Source organism: Diachasmimorpha longicaudata, chromosome 8 (assembly GCF_034640455.1).
Source record: "Diachasmimorpha longicaudata isolate KC_UGA_2023 chromosome 8, iyDiaLong2, whole genome shotgun sequence".
Classification (NCBI taxonomy): domain Eukaryota; kingdom Metazoa; phylum Arthropoda; class Insecta; order Hymenoptera; family Braconidae; genus Diachasmimorpha; species Diachasmimorpha longicaudata.
The window spans coordinates 5005772-5027046 of record NC_087232.1 but is presented as its reverse complement, the minus strand read 5'-3'; the positions used below and the strand labels follow the sequence as shown (position 1 = coordinate 5027046).

General features: G+C 36.5%; 1 protein-coding gene across 2 annotated transcripts in view; it reads right to left on the bottom strand.

Moving 5' to 3' along the window:
• The window catches only part of LOC135165360 (probable serine/threonine-protein kinase dyrk2), a 113514-nt gene that overhangs the window by 46171 nt on the left and 46068 nt on the right, over positions 1-21275 (bottom strand). The gene's annotated exons all lie outside the window — the stretch shown is intronic.

Genomic DNA, 21275 nt, shown 5'->3' with positions numbered 1-21275 from the left:
CGCTTTGAAGGCGGTAGAGTGGGAATTTTGGAATTCTTTTCAGGGAATTAATTCAGTTGATAAACGACGATCATCCGACGTTGATAATTAATGAGCAATAAGCGGATTCATGCACTTCAACTCCTTTACCGAAGGCAATTAAAAACCAGATGACGATAAAACAAAATTCATCAGTTGATGAAAGAACTCATCACGCGACTTCCCGGCGTCATTTTAAATTTTCATTTTCAATTAGACGGAGATCAGAATTTTAATATCAAAATTCTGTACCTCAAAAATTGAATCCTATTTTTGAATCTTTAGAAAATGTTTTGGCCATAAAAATAGTTTGTCCGGAGTTCACAGAAAATTTTTAATTTGTCAATAAAATCTTGAATTCGCGATGACAAAATTTCCTGAAATTTCAGGGAAATTAAAAAAATAATGGCAAGTAATTAAATTTTAGTGTTGGCCATTCAGTGAATAGTCATTCCGTCCCATCAGTGCCACGTGTGAAAGTTTGAGTGTGACATTCAGTAAGAATAAATCACAAACTCGCCAATTTCTTCACTCATATTTAGAAAGGAGAAGTTCTTAATTTAATGTTTTAAATAGCTCGTTAAATGGCGTTTTACTCAAACTATCTGTCGTGTGCTGGTTAATGGCATTGACGTTAAAAATGACAGACTCGAAGGATTTTGTAGAACGAGTTCGAGATAAGGTGAATGTATAATCTCAGTAATTTTTATCCCCCGATTTTTATTTCAATGATTATGAAAACGGAATGTTAACGATGTTTTATCATCATATCATCTATTCTGTCTCGCTTAATACACAACTAAATTTTCTCTTTTTTCTGTTCACTGCTCTTTTTTTTTTAAATTATATTTTTCAAAGAAACATTGGTATTCGAACGAACCAGTTCTGCGCAAATAATAAGCCGGTTCAACGTTTCACATTTCAAACCGATAAACTCAGTGTTTTTGATGAATAAAAAACTACAGTCTAAACATTCACCAGGATACTGTATTTTTCCATTAAATCGTCGGGAAAAATGAGAAAAATCTCCGCATTTTCATTCACCGAGATTTATTCCATCTCTCAATGACAGCCTAGGGTTGAATAATAATAATAAAAAAAAAACCAGTCAAGATTTCATCATCTTTGACTCGATATAAAACCGCTAGAACGTGAAATTCAATGTGAAGTTGATCTCGTGAGGGCCCGAGGAGTTGTAAATTCAATAATAAGTCGATGAATATTCAGGGAATAAAATTGACGACAATGGAAATGCCCGCGGGGTATATTTCTATTTGAAAAATCGATACAACATTTTTCACTTTATAAAATCAAATTCTAATGCCTCGGCCTTGTCTAGAAAATATTTCAATGTCACTCGAAATGGAGAAAAAAGGAATTACTTGACTTACGCTTTCATTAGACATTCGATGCGTATTCACAGAATTAACGAAAAATATCACTTGTTGTTGATTTAATTTTGCCACATTTTCAGACTTCCTATTTTTTGTCTGTCCTGTGGCGCGATTGTCAATATTTAAAAAGCAATTCCCTCCTCCGGCGGGACTGAACTGCCTTTGAATTATTTTATGGTATAATCAAATTGCCTCAGAAAATATTGCCATAAAAACCGTCCGCACTCACTGGTGTTTACATTAAATAGTGATATTAAACTATTTTTTGTTTGAAAAACCCGAGCGATAAATAAATTGAGTTTTCCGGAACTTTATCCCACTTTCAAATGGTCGTTCAATTTACCGTAAAGGTGAAGCTATTTCCTACAAAAGAAATTTACAATCAAGTCCCTATTGTTCGGTTCTAAAAATGTTCAATTCACTTAAAAACCATTTGGTATATGAACTTTTTTACAGACTAAAAGAAAATAAAGTCCAACTATGATTAAATCCCACATTATCCGCTTTTGCACTGGAAAAAAAAATCAACGGAACAATTACTGATATTTCACGTCATCATCCGAACTACAGAGGCACCAAAAAAACGACGAAAAAACCGGTAAAGGCCCTGGAGGAGGTCAAACCCCTCTCATTTCCCTGGTAATTCGATACTGGCTCGAGGCCAGACATCAACCGGAAAATGAATCGATACGGAAAACCGGAGAATCTTGTCTTTTTCGTGGAAACTAGTGCTCTCCCGCTGATTAATAAGAACTGTCTAAATAATTTCCTTGAGGAAGAGAAAAAAACCCGGAAGTGCATCAATACGGAAAACCGAGAGGAAAATATTTGCCGTCGATTCGCCTCGAGGACAAAAATCAATAGAATCAATAGAAAATCTTATTGATGAACACCTCGGTGTCCTCATCTCTGATCGACAATTTTAGTCACATCAAATATGACTGGGAATGAGATTATTTTCGATCAGACGTGAACGAAAAATCGATAATGAATAATCAAATATCAGATGGCGTACGACGAATGACGACAGATCATCACTGATCATACGGTTCGGCGTTTCGTATTAATATTTGTCCCTACGTGCATGTGAATCGAACAAAGTGCGAAAGTATTCTCACCTTCTGACAGCCAATGGATGTCAACTACAATATTATGTTAATTTGTAATTGAAAATTCCAGTGATCTTCGGCTGCACAGATTCCACTGCATCTGATGCGTCCGCTGATAGAAAAAATTGCTTCGCAAAGAACATCTGATGCGAAATAAATTTTGATTTCCGTCTACTGTCGCAGATGGTGATATCTTCATGAGGTACATTACAATTAGGGAAAATATAATTTTACATAGAGTTCCAGGCCCTTTTATCAACCCCAATAATGAGAATAATTGATTTGTTTCTTGGTACAAGTTATTTGCCTTCAGTAATTAGTGGATCTACTCGAAAATAAACTTCGCTCGTATGATTCCACATTCTTCTAGATCAGTGACAACGATCACGCAGTCAAATGACTAATTTATCTGGATGCAATACGAGGGTGTGTGCGTGTGAGGTGCATGTGACGAAGGAAAGGCCACTAAAAATAAACGAGTAGAAGGGTTTCCATCTATTTCAGGGGGATGCAGTTAATCATTTCTTATTGCACGCCTGTTGCCCAGATTATCCCCACAAACGTGACTGGAATCATCGTGCGTATTAACAGATACAGGTCTGAGTTGTACTTGAGTAGATAATCTTGTTGGGTATTAGAATCACGGACTTTGGATTTTCTCGTGACAATTCAAAGTTGAAGAACTGAATGGTATGATAAATCATCAGTCACGTTTAATTTTTTCATTCCAAATTCATTATTTCTTTGATTTCTCTGAGATTTCAGGGAATGGTGCTGGTGTACATTGACCAATTAATTGTAGTAAAATGAGAGAAAAGTGTATTTTACTACAATTAATGGAACAACACTAATGGAAAAGGAAATTTCAAGGCACTTCAACAAATTTGAAGTTGGATTTGAATTTTTTTTGGCTTTTCCTGGCCCATTTTTCTTCTGGATTTTCTTCATGTCATCTTTGTCCTGAAAATTCAAGAGTCAAGATCTTCTTGAAGTGCGACGCAATATGTTTTTCCGATGGGAAAATGTTTATTTCTTCTTCGACATTCGTTTGAGTGACAGTGCACGTGAGAATTCTAAATGGGGCTTCAAGAATCTTGTTTACTTAATCTGGTATACGTTTATTTCAGTTCTTTTGCATCGCTGGTAGCGATCGAAACTGATTTTTCTAGGGTTTAAACACGTGTCCAGATTCTCTTTCCAAATTTTCGTTTTGAGTAAAAAGAAATCGAACTAATTCGCGGAAAAATTTATAAAAAATGTTTTTTTGTGTACCATGAATATCTGTATCAGTGATATTAAATGTCTCGATATTCCCATAATTTTGTTTTCATTCATTTGGAAAGAATGCGTTGGTAAACTGTAGCCGACGATCGGCACCGGTTTTATGCGCCGAAGCATCGAGGACCCAAGATTATAATAATTCGCATTTCCGGCGCGACAGGGCGTCCTCACGTCTCCTCAAAGTCCTCCATATTTAACGAAATTACGATGTTTCTCTGAATTTTATCCCATATTTTTTTTTACATTTAATTTCATTTCTTTTTTGTCATTGGGGCCCAGAAATTGAAATCGGTAACAGAGAGAAACGCGTGTTACTCGGGAGAGTCACGCACATCCTGCAGTGCGCGTGAGTACTTCAAGGTACTTTACGCACGTTACAATGCAAAAAAAAAAATTCCATATTGAGTTGATGAAAAAAAAAAATACCGGGAGCTCTGAGAAAAATCATTCTACAGACGAAATTTTCTCATTTCTCAATACTGAAACACGCAAATGAAACGTGAAAAATATTTCTGGAAGTTGGAAAATGTCAATTGTACGTAAGAGGGTCACGAGACTGCACTTTCCCTCTTGAAATACCGACAATAAAATCAGGGGAAATGAATGATAAAAAAAGTGGGATGAGCTTTCTGAGAGATACGGTAACAGGAAATCTGTATCACCTGATAAAACTTGTTAGGAATTCTCAGCTCCACTGGGTCATGTGTAGAACTGATTTCTCTGGGGGTTTTCAGTTTGACAATCACTCGTGTCAACATTGCGGTATTTGTCCGGTTGTTTAGATGGAATTTTCTTGCAATGGTTATGACGGAATATTTGACATAATTATTTCCTTCATTTCCTGACTCTCGACAAACTTTATAAATTAATCCCGCAAATGAATCACGAAAATGTTCCGGAGAGCTATTAAAAAATATTTTTTAAAAATTCCATTGACATGCCCTTCACTTTACGCAAGTCTAATGACCGTGGACTAATTTCCAAATTAATAAGACGTAATGTTGCATATTCTGACTCTTAAAATGTCAAAATCCGTCGAAATTCACCCGGAATAACCCGACAATTGAATTCACAATAAATAATTCAATCAAAAAACCTCCCCATCAATATTCTCAACTCCAATTTTTTCCATTTCAATATGAAACCTGATAAAGGTCGAGTGCCCCAAGGTCATTCCTAATTCCCAATGGCCTCGCTAAATGTATGCATCGCTGACCCGGGTCAAGTCCCACGGGGGAATGAAACATCCAGGTCTACAGGCTAGAAAGACACGAAAAAAAAAAAATACCACAGAGATGATCCATGTACACTTCCCCGAGCATGTATACATGGAAGAGTAGAGGGAGACACGCCAACGCTATATCGATCTAGTTACTGTACCACTCGGTATGTAGACTACATTGTATCCTCCAACGCACATCACATACCTGACTGCTCAGTGAATCCAATAGCATCCGAGCAATTTACAACAATTTTTTCCCTCTTTCTCAGTCTCAGCAATCATAATTGTGATACATAGGTGGTATGCCATGTCCAGAACACTAATTCCTAACTGAGTCAACACCACAAACCCTTACCCCCTCCCCCTCACCATCACACTAGCAAATTAAACAGTGACTTACCACGTGTGCCCGGTGATGCTGATGATGTATAGTGAGATGATGAAGATGATGTCTCTTTTCCTTGGAATGATGATGTTTACCATGTGATTTACCACCTCTGTGTGGTGGATAAGTGTGATATATCATATTAACCCCAAAACAGGGCTGGCGTCACCTCACCTCAGCAATGGTACTCTTGGCACCACTGATTTGCTGTTGACTCGTTTGCTGACTCTGACAGCCAGATATAATAATACCAGTGTTGGATGGATCAGTCTGTACTTTACGTGATTGGGTTTCCGGTTGTTTTGCCGATGGTGATTTATTCTTCAATGTCACATCATTTTCATCGACATCAACGTAGGTTGGACGATGATGACGAGAGAGAATTTTAACACTTGTGCCGATTGGTGTTACAGTTGTTGCTGGATCCAATTTGACAAGGGCTGCCTGCAGACCCAGTGTATCCATCTTGATTTCTTTGGTGATAGCACTTTGGGGTTTATGTTATTTAGTTGGATCAATGTGGTTGAATCTGGAGATGATTCGCTTAAGACCTGGTCCAGTGCCAGCTGGACGTTTGCACTGATGGTGATGGCATGGTTGATGCTTTCGAGGAGTTTGCTGCGACTTTTTTTTCAGGTTTCAAGGGTTCTATTGAAATTTCGATGAGGAAAATCCGGTTAGAGAAGGAGACGTTGTCCGTTAACTGTCAAATTTCTGTGCCTTTGACTCATATTGTCTGGATTTTCTTGTATGTTAACCAGATTGAGGATTAACCAATGGTTGGATCACATGGTGAACGTCAAACAATGTTTGATGCTCATCGTGTAGGTCAAATGATATTCGACTAACATTGTGCATCGCTCCAACAATATGAGACACAAATTGTGAGGGTCAAATTACAATTGACCTAAATTGCATAGATCAGGCAATATTTTATGTGTAAAAAGGAGTTAAAACGTATGCTGTGGTGCCAATTTGATAAATGAACCATTAGAATCTTCTATAAATAAATATTAAAGGTCGAATCGTGAAGACTTCATGAAGTCAAAGGCTGAAAAAAAATTCTCCTATTTAGATAACAAAATAATGGCCACTATCTTCTCGTTTTATCACTTGATTTAATTCCCTATCTACTCTTGAAATTTTCATGAGGATCATACCAGCATAAACACTCTGCACGAAGTTTCAATTTGCTCGGAAATGAAATACAAGCAGTAGTTGTAACTCCAATCTACGACACGGTTTTCTTGTTTGATTATCATTTCCTGATATCTAAAAGTTATTTAAATAATATGGATTGTGAATAATGAAGGAAGATACGAGGGCAATGCAACCTTTCCTGTTGACTATCAACAGGACTTCGTTTAGCTGTTTTTTATTTATCTTTTTCAAGCTCCTTTCTCTTCTTTTATTCCATTGAATATTCAAGGACTTTCATCTCTGATTACGTCAAAGCTATCGTATCCCTTTGTCTCTTATTTTTTTCTCTAGAACTCGTCATACACGCGACTAGTCAACTTGGGAATCGCGTGACAACTTACGTTGACAATTGCATTTGATTTAGAATCATTGTTTCAATGGTTTTAGGAGTTTTCGGATTAGTGGATTGTCGAGTGACTGGAGATAATGAGACGTCAATTGGGTAATGACTGGATCAATGGTCTCCCCATAAATTACAAATCAATAAATCATTTGAAGTGAATTCAATCAATAGATTGAAAAATATTTATTGGTGGTAAAAAAAAACTTCAAATACGCCGTTTCCTCTAATTGAAAATTGTTATTGCTCTGGGTTTAATAGCCAACACTAATGACCAATAGTCAATAACAAATTACCATTGTGTCCAGGAGACAAATGAAAAAAATGTATTTCCTGGATGAGACGAACGGAAAAGGTCACGGCAATTTGCATTCCTTCATGCAGATTCCAATCTTATAAACCCAATCCTTCTCAGAACTCTCTTTGTGCTGAACCAGAAAAAGGAAATGATGATATGTCGGGACGGGCCATTAAAAAGAGGGTTAAAAAATGTCGTGATGATATTGAAACCTTTTCATCAACATGGACATGGTGATAATTTGCGATACGGAATGATCATCCATCAGTTAGACCAATGGACTATCTTTGGGGTCGCTACACTCACTGACTGTGAGAGAAAACAGTTCTTGTGACTCGGGTGTTTCTTGGAAGCGCATCAAGGTGGCCTGACCTAATCTGGAAGTCAAGGACGTCGAGACAGCCAACAAGGAGACGAGAAATAACACGAACAAGGCATATTCACTCCTGACAAACTTGTCGATTGATCATTATATTGTGGGTTAAAGACTGAGCCGGAAACATCAGAACAGCTTTATCAGTCAATATTTGAAGTGGACATTTATTCTTCATGTTCAATATTTGGGCTTCGATAGGTGCAATGCCATTTAAACGTGATTTTTTGCTCAACCGATTGATCATTATCAAATTCTAACTTAATCATCTTGCAAGCGAAGCACCGAAACCAAAGGGCAAAGTTGTTGTCAGGACTAAACATATGGTTATATCACTTAACACAATCCCATCTACTGAACTACGCAATTTGGCTGTCAAATCCGGATGAACATCGTCCCACAACCAACAAGGCACTACACTAGATTCCAAAAAAGTAATTTTGTAATTCTCATGATAAATCCGTGGAAATTCAGGAATTTTTTTATTCTCTCCAAAAATGAAAAAAAAGTTGTTATAATCAGTTTAAAGTTTTATCCAATTCAATTTGGTTTAACTCTGCAATACTTGTTAACATCTCAATAACATTATTTTTTATCAGTGTGTCGGAGGATTCTACCACGAATAGAATTTTTGGAAGAATGAAAATTGAATTTCAGATGCATCCGACAACCTCGGATAGTTAAATTCCCAAAGATTCGACCTGAAGATGAGGGAACCACGACTCAATAGGTGGGGGGGGGGGGGCGAAGAGGGGTGGGGTGGTAAAAAAAAAACAAAAACTAAGGGACTTTTTTTCCCCCTCAGGACAATGCACCCACAGTGAAACGGGCCTTTGTGCGGCTCAGCTGTGTGCCTGCTCCTGAATCCATTAGTCGTGGATGTGAAACAGGAACACAAGGTAAAAAGGTATTTACCGAGTATCATCGGAGGGCCTGTCTGCGTCCCACACACTCCAACGCCCACATTTTTCCCTCATAAATTGAGATACCGATGAAATTTGTTTCTCTCAGACTGAAAAATGGAGTAAATTTATGAGGAATTATTGAACACGTCCGCAACTATTACTGATTTAATCTCGTTGATTTGAAATGAACAAAGGGGCGGGAGGAAGGGGGAGGGAGACCAGATGGGGAGACTGGTCGATATGAAATAATAACGGTAGTGCAGCATTTGCAGACGATATCATTAGCAAAATATTTTTTTGTTTATGTTTGGAGACAAATCTTACTACACACGAATCACTCACGAACTTAAGTGAACTGCAATCGAAAAATGGCCCTTGCCAATCGAAATTTTATTACTGCACGCAAAGGGGCGAGGGAGAGGTACATGAGGAATCTCTAGTACTTCATTCACTATGTCAGGGGTGATGAATCGCTACTGAGAAGCCACATTGCGTTGTTTACACGGTAATTATGTTTTACTCCTTTTTTAAAGTTAAACAATTGGATTTTTTTTAAATTTTGATTCGTCAAGATGTAATTAGATGATGAAAAATTAAGATGAATGCAAGAGTGTCAATGGAAAATAGTGTATTGTGTGGAAAATGTAGAACTGAGGGGAACAAATTTTAGGAGACGAGCGGGTTAATTTTATTCCGTTTTTTTTTCTCTCATGAAAGGAATTTATTTTCCGTCTCATTGGGCTTTCAGCGATGCTTTATGGAGCGAAATATCTTTCATCTCGCCATTCTAACTGTACATTGAGGGTAATTAGATGTTAAGTGCTCGAAAGATGAATAAAAAATTTCGACGAACTGATTATTTATTCTCTTTGCAATGATTAGTTTCAGTTTCTCTCGCGTATTTATTTAACTGAGTGGTTGAAACGATGTTTCGAGTTTTGAAACAAATATTGATATGTGTTGAATTAGCGTCAATCCAGGGATGTTTGAAGGGCTCCAAAGGGATTTCAATCCGAGTGGGAATGAGTTGATAGTTTAATACCATTGATCCCTTTATCTTCGTTCATTTTTCAAGGGGAGAAACAATTATATCTTCTCCTCAATAAACCTACAATTAATTAATCAGTTAATGTATCCACAATATTGAGCACAACTTCGTCAACTGTTGATGATTAATTCACTATTCCAAGCACAGCACTTTTTTCAACTATTCAACTTGACTTAAATAAAAAAAAAATAAAAAAAAAACAGAACTTTTGATTGAAAATTTTTGAATGAACTTTTTGCGGTCGAATATACCCCGGTATTTTCTTTTTATTTATTATTATCGCAGGAGATCCATCATTGTTATATCGTCAATGACTTTTCGGGAATAATCTTCTCCTCGAGATTGTTCTCGCGTTATGGAATAGAAATGAGCGCTGGACCACCCGTAGTCCACGATTCTGCGATTCTGTGTGATGAACTCGTGGTGGGAAAAACGGGGGTGTACAACGGGGGTGGGATCAATATGAGGTTGGCTGAACGCGGGAAATTTGCGCGCAGGTCTATCTCGCATCCCCTGTGACGCGCCCCACCCTCAATCCATGGGGTACAGAGCAGTGCTCTTCCTCGTTTACTCCAGTTCCCTTATTATTATTTTCTCCTTTCTCCTTTATTTTCAGGAAAATTCTTTTCGTCTCTCGTTACCATCCACTCATTCCTAGACGATTATTTTTCGCTCTATGGGTAGGAAATTGATTGACCTCTTTTCGAACTCAAGAGGATTGTGGTGATTAATTATTCGGAGTGGTGGGGGACAGTGAATGAATAGAAAATGTTTGGATATGATTTTTTCCTTACATTGTTGAATTTTACATCGAATTGTTGGGTAATTGGGAGGATAAATGATTACGTTTTCCGATCGTAAATGGAAAATTATTGTTTCATATGGGAGATGAAATTTTACTTTGCTTAGAAAAATGAGAAAATATCGGAATATCTCATCTGACATTTCTGATCGGAAATTGGGGGTGAAAACAGGTCAATTGAAGGACTGGAATTTCTGATTATCAAGCTGGAAATTCCTTTTGAATGAATTTTAAAAGTGGAGGGTTTTTATCCATGAGAAAAAAAGCGGAAATCGATTTTTCTTTTTTTTTGACAGGAGTTCAATGGCCATTGCTCTGAAACTCCTGGAGCATTAGACTCATGCATGACCTCTTATGGGTTCATTCAAATAGCAGACGAATAAAAGATATTCATATGCAGAGAAAGAAATGTTCTAGAGTCCAGCAAATATGTATTCTCCCAACTAAGAACTTTTTGCACAATGTACTGCTTCAATATTGTTGCATTTGACTTTATATTATGCATTCGTTGTGGATGAAATTGATTCACGATGCACCAACACTATTTCAAGCCAATGTGAAGATAATTGAAAAAGTATCGGGGGGTAAACAAACGAAAAACTGCAAACAAAATATTATTTCCTTCTGATACAATTCAGATTGAGCGGAAGACTTTATTCATTAAAAAGTTGAAAAGTTATTCATTAAATCAAGTTAAAGATTACAAAGTTTTATCTCCCAGTTAATTTGTGTTTTGCTACTTGTGCGGACAGTCTTGATTAGAAACTATGTCACTTCGGGAGAAGTTGAAGCAGAAATTCCATAGGATAATGTTCTCGACATTCAAATCTCAAAGTTCCCGTTTCAATCCACAAATTCCTGAACATCTCATGAAGCGAATAGATAAATGATTTGAAAAGTGTCACTCAACGTTTCATGACATTGAATTGTCAAGAAAATGCCCTCATATCTCCACGAGACCCATCACCTCTCCCCCTCTCACCATTTTTAATTTTTTATTTTATCGGATATATTTATTTTATCAGAAAATAGATTTTTATTTTCCCACATTTTCAAAACTCACAGCGTCCCGGGGATTTTTCTTTCTACTTCACAACAGAACCGAGTGAACACCATTGTCCAGCCCTCTCAATCCCGACAGTGGAAAATGACAAAAAGGTGTGGATAAAGAAAAATAAAAGTGGATAGAACACTCGCTCTTTCATTCACATTTTACCTCAACTTCTATTTCTCGTTGAGATGCCGCCGGGAAGGTTCCAAATGTCAAGGAGCTGAGCCTCCGTGGAGTCGAGACACAAAAGCCTAGTGCCGACCAATGCCAGATTAAGGCACAGACATGACATGAAGCAGTTTAGGCTCTTTCCTAACTCAATTTCCACAAATTGCGTCACAACTTTTTTTTCAACTCAGCGAAGGGCAATTATTACGACGAAACTATTGTTATTAAATCGTTATTGTTGTTTGAGAAGTTCTCAGGGCCATTTGGCTGACACTTTGGCATTATTCTCTGAAGAATAATGGAACTTGTATCGATTGAAATTTTATCTATACTAATTAGAGTTGATTACGCTGTTGACAGATACATTTTGGAAGTAACATCAAATACACACTGGCTCATCTCTTCGTTGGATTTTTGCGCGATATCTATGAATTAAATGAAATAGCGAAATTTTTGTATCTACATTTATTGTAGAACTCAATTTTTTCTACGAAAGAGATTGTAATGAAAATTTTTCTAGCTCCCTTGGATTCTGAGATATTCATCAAAAACTCATCGATAGACAGACGTGACTTATCTGGCTTTACCACTTCCTTGTGGTGTAAGGAAACTATTTATTAATAATCAATAAAATATTTTTTTGTTTCAGAGCCGACTGTTGTGGCGGGGGATAGTGGTCAGATTGTCATAGGGAGGGACCCAGGCGGCTAAGCCAAATTTTCTGACACTTTAATCTCAGTTTCATTGTTGACCGGGAGTCTCGTAAAAGAGACGACTACTTGAACAAGGTTTTTCCACGAGTGAGGCTTTCCCCGTCATCCAGCAAATGCGGTAGGGGTTGAGGGTGGAATAAAGGCAAAATCATAAAAATCCCGAGAGGGTGTATACACGGAGAGAAAAATTCTTTAAAAATGACGTGCCTGTTGTACCATTCTCGTTTTATGAAAATAGTGATAAAATGTGATTGGAAGATAATTTTGTGCCATAAATTGGACTATCCAAGTAGTTCTCATTATTCAGTTACTTTTCCTCAATAAAAAGCAAGACCACACACGATTTACTCAAAAAATTTCCACCGATATTTGTTGATTCAAATAGAGCATTTTCCAACGTCAACAAAATACAATTTCGCTACTTCTCGAGAAGCAACTTGACCCGAATTGAAAGACCTCTCACAATACACGGTTGTTTGGACGTATACACTCAACAAAAACCAACCACTTGACAATGTCAAACTCAGGGTTTAAAAAAACATCTTGAAACATATAGAAAATAATGGAGGAACTACATCATTATACTTTCATAACTCATTCTAATGCATCCCCTGAAATTAACAGAATAACTCATCCACTCCGTAACGAAATCCCTCCGATATTTAGGATTAAATATGAATCAAGAGTGAAATAATCTCTGGACTGGATTTTTCATTCCATTTTTGAAGCTTCACAGAAGGAAAAAAAATGAAGCGGCGAGGGCACAACAAATGGAGATTAATTGTTGAAACAGTCCGGACTATTCGGCAATTATTTCTGAAACGTCGATTGCACGCCCCAATCGTTAATCCTGGCCATTGAGTCAACCGGATACCTTTTCTGAAGAGAAAAAATTATTCCACGTTTTCCATCAAAAGTGAGTGAAGCTGAACGACCATTTCAATCTCCAATAACTCTGGACCCAACCATCATATAATATCCATGAACATGATCTCATTATGATCTTAAAGTAGTCTTAGTCCACAGAACAATAATGTCCGATTCATTTGAAAATTTGTCTAGCAAACAATAGTAATGACTCACAAAAATTTGGAATTTCAATTCATAAATTTACTTCTCTTCATTGCGGAAAAATTGAAGGAAAAATGCCAGATTTTTGCATAAATGACCATCACAATATTCTCTAAATTCATGATGTCGTCAAACAATAGACAAATAATTTTTAAACAAAACTAGAACACTCACTCCTGCAGAAAAAAAACAATTAATCTTATTCTGCCAATCTTGATATATCGAGCATCAGTCTGGAATTACACTCTCTATCGTATGATCTACTCGCCTCTCATTTTGTCCAGTGTTAATTACGATTAATGTCCGATGCCATGAATATTATCTTACCGTAGCAAATCATCGCCTACGATATAATAACTTCACCATAAATTCCACTACCCTTGCCTTATTTCACATTCCGCTGTTGCATGAATTCCTCATTAAAAAAAAAATCAAGTGAATAAAATCAGCACTTTATGACTATTCATCAATTTTTTTCCAAATTCTCTTTCATAATCGGGTTCAATGATCGAGAAATAGATTCACCCGAGGAGATGAATAGATGCAGAATCAGCTGTTGCCCTACCATGTGATGTTTGTCATCGACTGCACTTATGCCAACCAGAATAATTCAACCGAATAAAAACTGGACTATGATTATTCATCAAGTTTTTCCATAAATTGTTTCATAATCGAGTTAAGATCGTGGAATAAATTTCCATGTTTTACCTGTCCCGATATGACTAAGACGCAGGTTAAATCTCTCCATAATTTCTATCAATAATCTTCATAGACCAGAGCGCAATGAACCTGACAAAGAAATTCATTTCAAATTATTCCGTCAATTGTCAATCGACAGAATCATTGAAAGTACTACTGAACTGATTTACCAATAAGTATTGTATGAACTAGGAAGACAAGATTCTACCTCAGTCAAATATCGAATTCATGAAGTCGTTATGTCACAATTTTATTGCTGCAATATCCGTTCCGGGAAGGGGGAAGTATTAACATACGTGCGAGATGAATTCTAATGGTGTTTCATGCTCGAATTAATTCGGTCAATATGTGGGGAAAGGTCGTGGCATTCCAATGACTCGGTTATTCGTAGATTTGTGGATTTTATGAGAAACATTCCCTCCATTAACGAGTCGATTTCAATCCTCTGGCTGGGGAATACCATAAACATTTATTGGTTAATTATTTTCATTTCAGCGGAGGCATTAGTTTCAAGGGGAAGGGAATTTTGACATTAAATTAATTTACAGCATTTCAGTACGCGCGTATTTATCGGGTATTTAATATTTCACAGTGAAAAGAATATTCTCGATATCTAAATCTTTTCCTCGCGATATGAACTATCGTATTTATTGCCAATCGTGCTGAATAAATATCCACTGAAGTCTTGAAATACTCTTCCAAGGTTCTTTGGAATAGCCGCTCGGTTTACTCGACGTTGTTCAAGATTATTGATAAATTTTATGCAACAACTGTTGTGAGTGATGATGCGGTTATTTCGACGAGATGAAATATCACGGGGATTGAGGTAAATTGAAGGGATCCGGTGAAATTCCATCACAGAGACTGGAAAAACTCGCGGCGGAAGAGGTCAGGGTAACTGAGGGTGGAGTTGCAAGGGCGGCTAGGTGAGCATCCACTTGGGAATACAAAAGGTCATGGCTAGTTTCTAATTTCAAGATTTATGGGATTTGAAATTGGCTAGACGAGAATAAAGGGTTGAGTGCTGATATATTTGTGTGTGTTTGAAGGACACTGACATTTTTTATTGAAAAAAATATGAAAGTGAATTGTTTGGACTTTGGAGATTTCCTACGCGAAAATCCGGAAATTTAATCGTTTCCTTCATTCCATAAAAATTGTGAGACTTAAATAAACCCCAATAAAAAATATCTTTTTGTCAGTAGAAGGCAATTAAATATTATTTATAAAAAAAAATGGCAAGATCGAATTTCAGTAAAAATTATTTGAAATTTCAAATGTCTAATGAACAAAAATTTATCAGAAGTGAAATACTATTGACTCTTTGAGAAAATCTAATTTATATTTTGTGTAAATTTATGATATATTTGAAGAACAAATTAATCTAGTGGTTTAAATAGTAAATATACCTATATAATTTAATTTACATATTTTTCCACATCGATTGAAATTACAAAATTTTGAGTACTATATACAATGTCTTTCTATCAACTTTTGATTTTTCACGAGTGAATATTCAATGCCTGAGCTGCCACCTGCCATCAGTGCCCCGTATCCCCCGAAAACTCGATCGGTAACCGCTGAGAATGTCGATAAATACCCACAAAAACCGTATCTACAATTACCTTTGTAGGTATTCCACCGTGAGATGGCGCTCTCGTATCAACAATAAAACATCAACGAAAGAATTGTACAGGTAGTGGCGGGAGGAGTGGGAGGAGAAGAATCACGGGTGATTAAACTCTGTTGGATTACGGTAGAAACGAAAAGACTTGGTAACATGTATTGGTCTCTTGCGGTTTTGTCAGTTCATGCATAAAGTCCTTCCGATTATTGAGCGATTAACTTTGCTACCCGTTTCACCGGCACTTGAATGCACTCAATTCAAAATCCACGTACCACATAAAATGAAGATAAAAACGACAAAAGACAATAATAACAAAGGGACGATAATTCACGATAAAAAGTTTACGTTAATTCATTTAATTTTCATGAAAAATCGTATTTGTTTTTGTAATCACCGTGAAATACTGACGCAAGACTATTATGAATTGTAATCGACCATTGTGCGGTAATAAAAAAAAATTAATTTCTCACGTGCTAAAGAATTAATTAATTTTTCCCCACATTATTACATAAATTGCTGAAATGTTCATAACAACATCAACGATCCAAATAGCCCTTTACTTGCTCCGAACATCCGTGACAGGATTTCCTTTAAAATTTAACATTGTAACGTTAACAGAGCAACGATAACAATCAAACGAATAAATCAAAATAAACAACCATTAACTATAGAATAAACATCAAGACATTCATGTCAATCAGAAACGAAGAAAAATGTTAAAATTAAAATGCACGTGTACTTCAGAGATATAATACTGTGTCTATATTCGGTTATAACTGGGAACAGTTGCACGAGAAGTAAGATCCAGGGGACAAGAGTTGTCTATACGGGTGAGGTTCAGAAATAGTTAGGCCGAATGCCACTTTGGCATGAGAAGGGTCACAATGTTCGTGCCTGCATCTTTACTCCACTTTCCCTTGGTATGCATCTTATTTGCAGATCCACAACACGCCCATCTCAATGATTTTTAATGCTTTATTTTCTAGTCTGAATCTATTTTCATCATGAGAGAGTACAGAAGGATGGAAGAGATGAATAAAACGACTCATGAACTCAACAAATTTAACTCATGGGATTTTACAAATGATATAGTAACAAATTAATATCATTAATTATTTACTATTTCACATTAAAATTGACAAGTTATGCAATTAAGTGTTAGAAGTATTTTTGATGGAGAAGAAAAAAGGTCTTTATGCAATTCATTTTATCAATCTCTCATAAAGATATTTGTTTATTCACCATCGTGATGCGGAAGATAAGAATGAGAGGGAGATTACATAAAAGTATAAACCCTCAGCAGTTGTATACTTAGTAAACGTCAAAAGTGGAATGTGGAATAACCAGGGCTCACGAAAATGTTTGTTGACCCGGGCGCTGCCGCGGAGAGGGGTGGAGAAGGAGGAGAGGGGGAGGGTTTATCTGCACCAATTTAGTGTGTGTTAAAAGCCAACCCGGTTAAAAACACTTTAAAGTGTATACGTTTTTTTTTTTCATTCCTCTCAGACACCGGAGACCGCAACACTGTGACAAAGCATAATATTTTTTCAGGAAGTTTGAGGGGAATGTTTGAAGTTTGACATTGATGACAAGAAATTCCAGGGTAAAATTGTCGAGGATGAATGATGGAAGTCAACAGAATATTTTACCGATGCAGGAGGCCCTTTTAGGGATGAGGGGAGGAGCTAACGAACTCGAGAAGTTTATCATTTTGGATTGTGTAATTTGTCAATTTAATTGAGTGAAAAGAATTGGAAAAAATGGGATTATTTAACCGAGAAGAATGCGCTTCCCAAAGGTGTTCTTGTATTAAATAAATAATGGTCATTAAGTGAAGTTGACTTCGACATGTGGGATAACTCCCCAAAGAGATAAATTACTTTTCTCTAAAAAGAATACTAATTCTGTGGAAAATATGAAAAACGCTAAATACTGATGATTTTTATTGAATTTTCTCACGTTATTTGATTGATAAATTTGATGACTAAAAATAAATGAACCGACACTGTCATCTGTGCGAAGCATTGTTGGAAATTATGTAAACTGCTCTTCACCGATATTAGAGAGCTCCGATTGCTTTTAAAAAATTTCAAGTATAACTTTATTTCAACAAGAAATTTAAAAAAATAGCTGGGCATACCCAAATCTCGAAAAACACTGGGACTCACACCATAAGATATTCTTTCAATGACTCACGACGATAGATGTACCCTAAAAGGCTGTATTATAACAATAAACTCCCCGGAAAAAAAGTATTTCAAAAGCATTATCCACCAGTGATGATCCCGGAGACGAGCCGTCAACTTGAAGAATAAATGGAAAAGAAGAAAAGAAAGACGGAATAAACAACGAGGTCTCTCCACCCGAACGGCAACGCATTTTAATGACGATAAATCACCCTGTATTGGACGCACCGTTGGACATTGCCGCAAGGTGGTGGGAGGGGGATACGACCCCAACGATCTTAACCGTGAGATATCCACGTCCCGAGCTCTCACTCAATATCAGATATTCGATCTTGGCCGATCAGCCCTCGAACGAAAGAATTCTCGAAAGTCTCCCAGCAGCATTTCACGGCAGAATTCACGAAAAAAAAAAAAAGTCTCGACGAATTTTCACATTTCATTTTTTTAAATGGAACCGTCACCTCCCCCTCATATTTTTTAATCTGTCGATTAGATGCAATGACTCGTCCGTTTGGTATATCGTCGTCACGATCTAGATAAATCGTCGTACAATGGATCGATCGAACAATATGTTAATTCAGATGTTGGGAATTGATACGAACAATCGTTATTCTGAAGAATCACAAATGTACCAATGTGCAATAAGCTTCTAATAAATGGATGATATGACACCGTAAATGACTCGAGTTACATATTCACTCTCTGATTTTATCAGATCAACTCCAATTATTCAATTAGATGCATAAGTGGGGTCCATTTATCTCCCGTTGGGTTGGAAATTGTGAGAAATACATCTGGGATTTGTAATATCTACATTATTACGTAATGCATTAGAGCTGTAACAAAAGGTTTGACAGCTGGAAATTTTTAATGAGGGATATGTCCTCCATTCCTGCTTGAAGAAATGAATATTTTCCTCTAGACTGTAAGAAAATCAATTGCGCAATTTCAAGTTAAAAAGGAGAATCTTCTCATAAACATTCACTCGGAGGAAATTTAGTTATTGAAATATCAAGTGAATTACTGTGTATTTAATAAAATTACGATTCTCATTCACAGGATAATCAAATTGATCAGTTTGGAGAGCACCCGATCAGCCGGACCATCCTCTGGACTATCAATTTTTTCAATAATTTTTTTTGTTAAATTATATCGAGATTTTCCCTGTTCCCCTTCCTACCTTATCCTAAAATCCTATTCAATGACTCCTGTGACGTCATAACATGTAAACCGCTGTACAAATTTCTCGTCTTACCTGTTAAATTATCCAAAAAATATCAGCTCAAAATTATTAACTGACTTATCCTGCTCTCCGACCCTAAATTTAAAAATTCCATAAATAATTTGATATTCAACTGAGTTCCAATTCCCAACGTTGAGAATTCAATGTCAACTGTGACTTGATTTATCAAAAACTTAAATTATAATAAAAAGAGTATGTAGTTCTTAAATAAAACTGAAATCTCAGGGACCCTAGAAGATCACCAACCTCGCCACAAATTGAATGACAAATTTCAGTCAAAAATTACCGTCACTCATACCATTATCGGTTATCATCGATTTTTCCATTTCCAATTTCCCGTATCACCTCAAATTCCGGTGTTATCTTCATCGCACAATTGATCGCTCATTAAAACTTTCACTTTTCCTTGTACAGTACCTTGAACAGAGGAACCTCTAGTGCACCGACCGTAACATCTGTTTCACCGTAAAACCTTAGAAATCTTCTCATAATTTACCGATTCCTATTCATCCACCTGAGTGAGATACTCTAAAAACTTATGGGAATCGCACAATTCCCCTGATCTTTCATGTCATTCCCCATATCTTCGCACGTGACCGACTTACCTAATCCCCCTCCTCCCCCATTCTCTCATTTTATGCAATCATATTCATAAATATGAAAATAAATACTCTCTGATTCTTTTGTTGAGATGGTGAGAAAAATCTCAAAGTGATTTTGCATTTTCTTATGTAAACTGTTTATGAAAATGTAACAGAAGGGATTGTTGTATCGTTGATCGGGATCTCCTCACTGATCCCACTTGAAACTGTTTTCTTCTCTCACCGGTATCTTTACACGAAAAGCCCCCATCTACTTCGTTAGAATCATTGTTCAACACCTTCTCAATTCGTGTCACTCCTCGCATTCTACCATTACCATTATTTTAGTTCATTCTTTGGTTAACAAAGAAGTTAAAAAATCATTGTGATTCTTAGAAATGATCGACTGTCTTCTTATAAAAATAAAAATTTTCAGGATATGACTATAGTCTTGATACAGCCGAGAATTGCACTTTTAATTATCAAAAATAATGTTTATAAATCGTCTAGAACCCGAGGATAATTCTACTCACGTACACATTCATTTTTTCACCGGAATATAAACAAAGAAATTACATAATTTCGCGATTTTTCGAGATGTTCCAAAAAAACTAGAGTTACGTTTCTATTTCATTAAAAGTATTCTAAAAATTTTGAGAAACGGCAAGTTTAACGGCTTGTTTTATTAATTAGCATCGCTTGCTATTAATTTAATAAATAAAAAAATGAATATTAAACGAAAAACAGTGAAATTTGTGGCTCGATAGTTCGCATTATTATACAGTTGTACTTTCCGATCAAACGAGAGAAAAAAAAACTAAAAAATAGGAGAAATATTTGAAGAGAAATTATCCCTAAAAGTGGCTACGTCAAAATTTAAAGAAAAGAAATTATATCTCCACTGCACATTATGCTCACAACTCCATTAGCTTGAAGCCCTCGTTACCTCCATTCAATCGATAAAATCTGGTGTCTTCCGCCCATCGAACAATTTGTACCGAAAGCCCCTTTATCGCAACCATAAAATATTGAACTAAAATACTTCCCTATAGTATATACCTCGTTTTTTTTATATCTGTATCGTACCAGTACTCTTCACATTTCTTTATTCTATTTTCCCCCTGACGTGACGATCGATTATCCTATCCGAACGACACGCTCGTCGGCAGTTGCTTCTCCAACAAAGTAGAATCAATAAAAATGTAACGAGATTGGTTAGGCACAAGCTCATCATTCAGCTTAAAATACCAAGTACATGCATGTTGACAATGTCTGATTGGCCACTTTAATGGGGGAAAAAAGCCCGAGCCTTTCACCAATTGAACGGTTCGAAAAAAAAAAAAAAAAAATATGCATTCGTATTTTAATGAAAGTTAACCGGGGAGAATAATTGGAGTCATCATCGTTTCGTCACACGTCACGCGAGAGATAATAATGTTGGTTCTGGAAGGATAAAGTTAATGGAGAACATCTAATCGCGGTAATTATCGAACAACCTGCGGAGAGTTGAGAAAATATTGTCGAAATTGCCGGAGAGTTCCGATACTTTCTGTTCTAAAAT